Below are 10,474 nucleotides of genomic sequence, written 5' to 3'. Positions count from 1 at the left end.
TTTGGCCACGTGAGTAGGTGGGCGGGTCTCACCGCAGACCAATCCGAGCATGAGCGGGGCCGCAAGGGCCAATCCCAGCGGGGCCCAGGGGCGGAACCTAGTCTCATTGGGGCGGAGCGACGCGACCGACGGCAGCCAATCGGAGCGGGGCTTGCAGACCAGGCTGTGGTCCCAGGCCTTTGGACCCTCGGGAAACCGAAAGCCGCCTCTGGGTTGGGCCTCCTGCGGGGCGGGGCTGCATGTGTGGTCCCTGCCATGAACCTGGAGCTCGGCAGGTAAATACGTGCTTGCCTCCCAGTCTGGAGCCAGTGGGAGTGTCCCTTAGGGTCCAGAGAGCTGGGGGGCTCATAAGTTTTTGTAGCCTGAGCAGGATTTAATTACAGAAGTGTCCTGGGAGCCTCAGGAGCATACAGAGCGTTCAGCGAACTACCTTTGGTCTGGACTGGGTGGTGCAGGAAGCCTAGGTTTGGGGCTAGGAAGGAAATGAGGCAGGGTTGGCTTCAGAGACCGTGGCCTACCCTAGGGACATGGGATGGAGAGGCACGATGGTGTAAGGAGGATCTTGAATGGTGGATTCGAGGAGACTGGGGGACTAAGTGAGTGCGGGGGTTGGGGGAGCGTTGGGCTGGCGTTAGTTCAGATACTCTGCACTGTTAGTTCAGATATTCTGGACCAGGTGGAAGTGGTGTCACTTTCCGAGAGGGGGATGAAGGAGGGGACTGGGCATTAACAAATGTAGTTCTAGTCAGGCACTGGGGTGGCCTTAGGCACTGGGCAGCTGGTTATGCGGGTCAGATGCACAGGAAGTGGCACATGGAGAAGTCACGGGGTCAGTGAGATTTTTGTCGGGAAAGGTGGGCGTGGGGGGAGCTGTGGGTGGAACCCTGTGGCACAGGAAGGGGAGTGAGGAGGAGCAGGAGTAGAGGAAGCCCGCTTGGCTTTCTACACTTTACCTTTGAGCTTGAAGGAGGGCGGGGGACAGTTGCATTACCCTCCCTCAGGGCCGGCGGCTATTCAGGGCCTGATGGTGAGGAACAGGGGTTCGGGATTCCTCACTCCAGGCCAGGTGTTCCTCAGCCTGCAGATTGCGCCCACACCAGGAACCAATATTATACATTAGACTGCAGCAGGCAACTTCTTGAGGGCCTGGGCATAAAGGCACAGCCTGTAAGTGACAACACATGATGGGAAAGAGGCCAGAACGCACTCAGACACAGGCTTGTGTCCTTAACAAGCTGCTTGACTCTCTCAGATCCTGGTTGCTCATCTGTTAAATGGAGATGATACCAACCTGTTAGGGACATGGAGAGATGGAAGGCACTTAGAGCAGTGCCAGACACAAAGTACATGTAGCCATTCTTAGAGTCGAGGGAGGGGGCTCAGCGCTGTGTCTCATGTCAAAGACCCCAGGGTTTGAACTGAGCCATGCTTATCAAGCCTCAGTACCCCACGGGCAGATTAGTCTGTATGGTGTCATCATTCCTAGCTAGTCTTTCCTAGTCTTCTGAGTTGCAGGGCAGAGATGCCATCTACTATCAACAGGTACCGGGATCAAAGTGATAAGGCTTTAGATGTGACACAATTGCCATTAGCCTGCTAGAGTTTAAGGGGCCTTAGAAATGGTCCTGGTTTAGCATTAGAGTCACCTTGCTCAAATTTTATAAAAACAGCAAAAATTGCCTATTTCAGGGTCCAAGGTCAGACCAATTGAATCAGAATGTCTGGGGGTGGTTTGGGGACATAAGTAGTTTTTAAAATGTGTTTCAGGCCACTATTAAACAACCAGAGTGGAGAATTAGTGCCTTCCCCTTCCCCTGGCATTCCAGTCGTGACTTGGTTTCTCTCCTAGAGGGCTATCTTTAGGAATTTACAGAGTCAAACATGCCCTTTTCAGAGCTTCAAGCTGTTCTTTCTTTCTTTCCTGGTTGGTTGAGGAGGCTTTTAAAGATGGACTCAGCTTTCTAAGGCAACATGAAAAACCATAAAACCAAGGTAACTGCTTTAAAGGAATTACTTTTGAGACTAGTGCTTTTTCTGGATGAATGCTTATGGAAGACTTCAAGACCCCTCCAACCTTGCCTCCCTTTCAAATTCCTCTCTGCCTCTGCTCCACCTCCCCACCCCTACCAACCAGCCCACATTCCACTGTCATAAGGCAGATTGTCCAGAAGTCAAGACTGGAGGTAGAGGGCTGAGCCCTTTCCTAGTGAGCTGCTTCAAGTTCACAATGATAGAAACAAAAATAATTCAGTGGTCTGCCTTGGAGCATGCTAGGGAACCAATTCATTATTTTACAAATAATGAGGAAAGGAATTTAGCATTTATCCAGTCTTTTTTTATATGTGCTGTATCTCAAATCTACCACATATTTGATGAAGGGAAGTTTCTCCTATAAGCATTCTAGCTAATCAAAGAAGATTAAGGAGCCAATCAAAATTTTACCATTTTTTAAACCATGAAGAATTAATTGATCCTAAGAAATCATCATCTATGGTTGCCAACATCAGGAAAAGACAGCTAGTTTTTATGTGTCTCTTGATGGAAGAATTCACCACCTCCTATCATTTATTATTGCCAAAAATTAAACTTTCATCTCATTCTAACTACCAATTCATATGAAATACAAAGGAATACTTTTTAAAAATTTCAGAAGGAACTAGAATGGTCCAGGTAGTAGTGGATTAGAGGTGGAGACATCAATATGAATTCATATTTTGCTTAAGATAGATACAGGTGGTTACCTACAGAAACATTTATAGATATATGTATATGCAAGGTTAGTGTATACACTTTTATTTCCTTACTCTGTCAGCTGAGGAGGCCTGGAAGCAATAATAACCCCAGTAACAGCAGGCATACCTAGTGCCCAGATTTTGGTTTCTAGCACTATTTTCCAATAAAAAGAACCAAAGCTCCTTGGATAAATGCTTGATTCCAGGGCAGGAAATATACCCATGATGAGCCTGAAGCATCTTGTGATGCCAGAGTTGCACAAAAAATCTATAACAAAGCAAGGAGGAGCAGGAGGGAGAATGGGAGGAAAGGATGGAAGGAAGGAAAAGAAAGAAATCAAATTGATGGAAATATTTCAAAGGCACAGCAACCCAGGAACCAACTGAAAGAGCTCCCAGTGACTAAAGCTGATACAATCTGAGCAATAAAATAAAGTAGTATTGGATTATAACCCAAAGTATAAAATAAATATCTACAGGTCCATAATGATACAAATTAATAATGAATAAATTAATAATTAGGGCAGAAAAAATATCTCATACAGAAAAACTGGAAATTATTAATATGTAGCTACTCCATCCTCAAGGAGGTGGAGCATAGCTGCCTACTCTTTAAATGTGGGTTATAGTGACTTTCTTCCAAAGAGTACAATATGGAAAGAGGAGGGGGCCGTAACTGTAACTTTGTGGAGAAACTTGACAAACACTACCTTGTTCAGGTGATCAAGGTCAACATCAACATTGATAAGTCATGTTGGTAGAATGTACCCTTAATACGATGTAATGAAAATGGTACTTTTGTCCGTGGTCTTCCTCCCAAAATGACATAACCCCTGTCTAATCCTGACAAAAACATCAAACAAATCCCAGTGGAGGAACATTCTACAAAATACCTGACCAGTAAGCCTCAAAATTATAAGTCATTGTCTTAGTCCATTAGGGCTGCGGGAACAAAATACCATAGACTGGGTGGCTTAAAAACAACAAAAATTTATTTCGCACAGTTCTGGGGTCTAGGAAGTCCAAGATCAAGGTGCTACCAGATTCAGTGTCTGGTTAGGGCCCACTTCACGTTCATGGAAGACCTTGTTGCTGAAACCTCATAGGTGAGAAGGGGTGAGGGAGCTCCCTGGGGTCTCTTTCATAAGGTCACTAATCCTATTCATGAGGGCTCCGCCCTTATGACCTAATCACCTCCCTAAGCCCCCACCTCCAAATACCAGCACATTGGGGGCTAGGATTTCAACATATGAATTTGGGGGGAACAAAAATATTCAGTCTATAGCAGTTGTAAAGTACAATGAAGTTCTGAGGAACTCTCACAACAAAGATGAGCCTAAGCAGCTGTGACAGGACTAAATGGAACATGGTATCCTGGAGCAGAAACAGGACATTGGAGAAAAACTAAGGAAACCTGAATAAAGTATGGACTTTGATTAATGACAATGTGTCAATATTGGTCCATTATTGTAAGAAATGTTCTATAACATTATAAGATGTTATTTATAGGGTAAACTAGGAGGAGTATTTGGGAACTCTCTGTAGTATCTTCACAAATTTTGTTAATGCAAAACATCTAAAAAATAGTTCATTTAAGAAAAATTCATGAGGATGCAATTAGTAAAACCCAGACTGAAGAAGAGTTTAAAGGACAAATGACCTGGTTTCTTCCATAAATGAATTACAAGGGGAAAACAGACATGAAGGCAGAATCTATACAATAAAAGACATTGAGACATACCAATTGAAGTAATTGGGCTTTTTTTGGATTCTAATTTGAACAAAGGAAAAGTCAAACAGTGGGAGAAACGTGAATCCTGAGTGGACATTTGATATATACAAATTATTGATAAGTGTTTTAGGTGTGATAAGATTATTGTGGCTATGTTTTGTAAGGGTTCTTTATCTTTTGAAGATACATACTGTAATATTTATGAATGACATGATAAAAATAATTCAACAAAGAGGTAGAGACTAAGGGTATAAATAAAATAAGATGAGCCATGAATTGATAATTTTGGAAGCTGAGTGATCTGTCTATTCAGGGCTTATCATGTTATTCTTTAATATATTTTGATGTTTTCTATAGTAAAAAGCTAAAAATAAAAAGACCTTTGGTTTCTCATGCAGTTAAAAGTAAAGGTTATCATTTACATTTGAATAAAGTTTTGCATTTCACAAAACCCTTTCACAAATAGGATCCCTTTGGATCCAGGAAGAGGGACAGAGAGGTAAGGGTCTAATTTCACTTTTTAAGCAGGGAGAAGACTACAACTAACATCTACTATTTACCAGGTAATTTTAACCCATTCCACTTCATCCTTATAAGATTTTCTGGGTGCTTCGAATGCAGAGCCACGGTTGAGGTCCACTGATGTAGAAGAATATATACAACGTGGGATAGAAGAAGTGGTACCACCAGCAGAGACCTACCAGCTAGATGCTGGTGGGTAATTTTTATCCAATAGGACTTCCTGAATGGAATAAATTCTGTTGTTTATTATTATTATTTCTAGGCATTCACATACCCAAAATCCCACCCAGTAGCCTTAAAGGAGGTGGCATTCTCTAGAAGCCAGGCCTCTTTTTGGTTTGGGGTACAGCACCAAAGATATCCACTGCTCTGTTGTCCGGAGCTCATTAAGTAGATCCTTTTTATTATAAGGGAAGAATTTTTCAGATATCTCAAGCTGCATGGCTAGACTTCTTCACCTGAATACCCTAGAAGCACCTCAAACCGAACACATCCAGGAATGAACTCAGTATTTCTCCCTCCCCTGTTTGCATCTCCTTTTGTATCCCCAGCACTGTGTGTGGCCCATCTCCTGCTCAGTCACCCATGCTGGAAACCTAGGAGTCCTCACAGTCCACTCCTTCATGCTCCTATCCATCCAGTCAGTTCTCACTTCTCCCAGTTCCCTCTCATCACCTCCACCCAAAAAAATCTTCATCAGATGCAGGTCAGGCCTTCATCTTTTCCCACCTGGATTATACCTCCTAATTGCCTCCCTATCCTGCCTCCAGTCTCACCTTCTTCAAACCTGCCCTCCACACAGTGCCATGATACAGTCCCATCAGGGACCGTCCCCAGCTGCAGGATATAGCAGAGCAAACTCAACAGCACAGATCTGAGCTTTGACTCTTATAGTGATCTATTAATGAGACATATTATAAAATGTAGTGACAACACCACCATAAACTTTCATTATTTCACGGTGTCTGGAGGTCAGGAATTATGGAATGGCTTAGCTGGGTGGTTCTAGCTCAGGGTTTCTCATGAGGTTTTAGTCCAGATGTCAGTTAGAGCTACAGTCAAATGAAGACTTGATTGGGCAGGAGAATATGCTTCCCATGGCTCACTGTCATAGCTGGCAAGTCGGTGCTGGCTGTTGGCAAAATGCCTCGGTTTTATATCACATAGATCTCCCCATAGGGTTGAATGTCCTCACAACATAGCGGGTGGCTTCCTCCAGAGTGAGTGATACAAGAGAAAACAGTCTCTTGTATCTTTTATGACCTAGTCTTTTATGATCTAGTCTCAGATGTCATATACACAAGCACCTCTACAGTATTCTATTGGTCACACAGGCCACCCCTGATGCGATGTGGGAGGGATCTCCGGAGGGCATAAATATCAGAAGTGAGGATCATTGGAAGTCATCTTGGAGGCTGGCTACACCCCTTCCGCTCTGAACCCCACATAATTATTCTCACATTTTAGGTACCACCAACACCAAAAGATTTCAGATTTGCAGAACTCATAGGGCTGTGTCCCTCCTCTTTGCCTACAAGATCTTTTCCTCTATTTGCCTGGTGAATTCTCATTCAAAACTCTGTGCCTATACTTAGTGTCTGGTACAGGATAGGAACTCAATACACATTGAACTGAAATCCAAAAAGTAGAACTAGACCATATCTGCGGAAGAGATGGCCAAGGTAGCTCCATGCTCCCATTCTACATTGCCTTGAAGCATGAGGAAAGCCAGCAAAACCAGAGTTCATGGTTCACTGGGACCATTTTGAAAAAGAGTATCCATATTTTTTCTAAGAAGCCACAGAGTCATTTAATTGTAGATAAACTTCTCACAAATTTGTGAAAATCAATACCAAAAAGAACAAAGTCCAAGGATTTATAAAAAGTATTGGGGGAGGGGCAGAGAGAATGATGTGAGGAGAAGGCAGGTATATTGTTTAGCTTGTTGCCCTAATAATGCTACATGACAAACAACCACGAGACCCACATGGCATACAGCAATAAACATTGGTTTCTTGCTCAGGAGTTTGCAGATCACCTGAAATGGCTCTGCTTTATTCTGCAGTGGCTGGGGAGGCTCTCTGCTCCATGTCTCTCATCCTCCTCCTAGGACAGATGGGCTAGCTGGTGATGGTAGAGGCCCAACGGTGCATTCTCTGCTGCACCAACACATTTCCACCCTCGAACATATCACGCAGCCAAAACAAGTTCCCTGGCCAAACTCAGAGTCAAGGGATGGGACATAATTGAGAACTACAAAGTAACAAGGTAACAGTCAAGGGTATAGCGAGGGGTAAATTGGGACCAAAAATGTAACATATCAAAATGGGGAAAAGCCACAATATTTTGTAATGAAAAAAAATATTTCTAGCCATTGAAAGATTTTCTCCCAAACTAAACCTACAAATCTACTTTGAAAATATTCCTGTTGGAGTCAAGTATTCAATTCTGTATAAATATTAATGACTATGACACTTCTAGTGAATATTTGTGAATATGCTATTTTATAATGCATATTTGTTGAACCAAATTTTTGAACTTCCTTCTGAAGTTAGGGCAAGCCTGAGCATCCTATGGGTTTTGGTGATGATGATCACTTTGGGGTTACACACACAGATTAACGAAATGTAACGTGAGTTGAGGCATTGTGCAGAAGCAAAGCTGGTCTGAAGAGCCACTCACTTGGCTTTTCATAGCTGCTTTCTTCATGATTCTCTCAGTTCTTAGCCAACTCTCAGCTCATTTCTAGTCAAGTGCTAGCTGAAAATGGCTAAAAGTGTTTATCTTTCGGGTATATTTGTATGGGGATAATAGAATCATGGAAGCCTAAGGAAGCCTTCAGAGATGAATCTCCAGTGGTGGAAGACGAGGCAGCTTGACAATAACATTAATAATATTCCCTCCAAAATTGTGAGTATTTTATAGCTCACAGGCTGAACCACATTGGCAATTTCATATGATTTGACCTCTTATATCATTTATCCTTCACAGGAATTTTCAGACATAGGCAGAAAACAGATTCAGAGGATGTCACTAGCCCTAGATCACACAGTAAATGGCAAGAGTGGGTCTAGAATCCAAGTCATCTAGTATCAAGTTCAATTGTCTTTTTCCTTACATAGATTTTGGCAGAAGTATTTTTAAACATTCTTTACTCTGTGTCTACCCCTCCCTCCTCCCTCCTCCCTCCTCTCTCTCTCTCTCTCTCACACACACACACACACACATGCACACACCCCCCCACTTCTCTCTCTCTTTGCCTCTTCTCTGGCTCATTTATCATCTTGGTGTCCTGGCCCCATTCCCTTCCAACACACTAGTTAGTGGAGTGGTCCCATCATCTTGAAGGAAGACTGTGGGGTGTTTTCCCTCCTCGAGCTACCACTTCCTTTGTCAGCCCCCTTTACTCTGCACTCACTGTGATGTCTGGACTCTTACAATAGAAGTGGAGCTATTGCTCCAGCCTCAGCCCCAAAGACATTAAATAATTAACTTCCATCACTCCTTTGTGTGCTTTATCTCCACATCACCCAAAATAGCTGGCGGCATTTCCTCTGCATAAATAGAAAGCAGAAAGGCCAATTGGCATTTGTGAAATATATATGTATTTTTTACAAAGCAGCAAGTTAGCAGGGTCCCTTTATTTCTTCATTCCTGAGACTGTCTCATAACAAGCGACTTTCTAGTTCTTTAACTCCTCAGCCAATTTCCCCCACCATCTCGTAGTTGGTTAGTTATTAGTACTCATACCGAAGTGGTCCAAAATTAAGACCTAGTTGAAGGAGAAAGCATTTCCTAGTGGCATTAATAATCACAAAAACATATTTTTCTTAGATTATGTTAAATTTTGCTCCCCACCCCCACCCCAGTGAGCCAAATGAAAGGTAAACTTGAGTGAGCTTCCCTTAAGAGGCATGGAGCTGTGATCCAAAATGGTATTCTAATATTTCTTCCTAGCTCTGTTTTCTTTTAAGCCTGGGGTGGTATATAGCACAAATTCCTGGAGGGTAAGATGTTTTCAGTCTGCACCTGTCTTCTTAGAAACATATTCTGAAATGCAGGGTACTTTCCCCTGGGCATGTTAATGTTTGTGAAAGAGACTATTTGAAAATATAGCTATTTCCTCTTCAGACTCAGCAACTCCCACAAACTTTCTTCTGTCCTAATGTTATAAAAACCATCAGCAAAGAGATTCAGAAACTTTTATTAACTTGGGTCCTACTATGGTTTCCCCTCTTCCAGGCTCATTTGCAACCCGAGTGGTCACAAAAGGACATGGGGGCTCTGGGGAACTCTTCCTGGGGTGGAGTCTCTTGCCTGTTAACATGATGGAAATGTCCATGTCCACTCTCAGCAGCAGCATGGTCACAGGTCCCACCCTTCTGGAGTTTCCCAGGGAAAACCTGATTTTTGATGTACTAGATTTTGACTTGGGAAACATGCTCAAGTTCGCAATTCTGAAAAATCTCAGATCCCACCTCCAGAAGCCAATATTTGGGGTCTGCTCTTCCTGCCACAGACACAGGGGCTGTGAGAGCACAGATACGCTGCTGTCTTCCAGTCTCCCAGCCAGGAATGATTCCCCAGTATGTGGGGTGGGTGGGTGGGGTGGGAGTGGTGAGAATGGGCATCATGAGCTTTGGGAAAAGGCAGAGTGAAGATTTGTGCTGCCCCCAGTACTTCTCCATAGTGTCAGGGAGCTGTGGGAACACAGAAGAATGATGTTCATAGCTCTTGAGCACTGGAGAAATTGTGCGTTCACTTGGGTGGTTCCTTTGGTTGCTGGGCAGAGATAGAAGTAAAGCCACAGGATGCACAGAGACTTAGAGCCCAGTGGTTATGTTATAGGACCACCGGTTTCATGGCCGTTGTGTGGTGTTAACAGACCAATACACCAAAACAACAGGAGTTGCGGCAGAGAAAGAGTTTTATATTCAACAGCAGCCAGATGAGGAGGTGGGAGGGAACCTCAGATCTGCCTCCCTGAGGAGTTTTGGACTGGGTTTTTAAGGGAATTTTGGTGCATAGGGGACTGAGGAGCTGGGAGTTGCTGATTGGTCAAAAAGTGAGGGGTGAAGTCATGGGACAGGGAGATGAAGAGACCGCATTCCTGTGCTGAGTCAGCTCCTTGGAGGAAGTTTTGAGACTGGCTGGTGTCAGCGGACCCTTGGAATGCAGGATCTGGAAAACATCTCAAATGGAAAACTTGAGGTTTCTTGACATTAAAATGTTATGTACAGAAGTTAGGACCTTATGACAGGCTATGCGACTTTAAAGCAGTAAGCTTATAAGGAAGTAGGCTATAGGGTAAACTGGTTAATACTTAGCTAAGGCTCTACTCAAAGTTTATGTTTTTGTTAAAATCCTAGAAATTTATTTTAAGTTTATGAGGATGGTTTTGGTCATGCCCCCGAGTCCTTAAAATAAGCCCATGAAGTTATTCACACTGACTCTCCCAACCCCCCCGACCTTTTTGTATTCACAGTGT

Source organism: Lemur catta, chromosome 1 (genome assembly GCF_020740605.2).
Source record: "Lemur catta isolate mLemCat1 chromosome 1, mLemCat1.pri, whole genome shotgun sequence".
Taxonomy (NCBI): Eukaryota; Metazoa; Chordata; class Mammalia; order Primates; family Lemuridae; genus Lemur; species Lemur catta.
The sequence above is the reverse complement of the archived record's forward strand: the minus strand, read 5'-3'. Positions refer to the sequence as shown.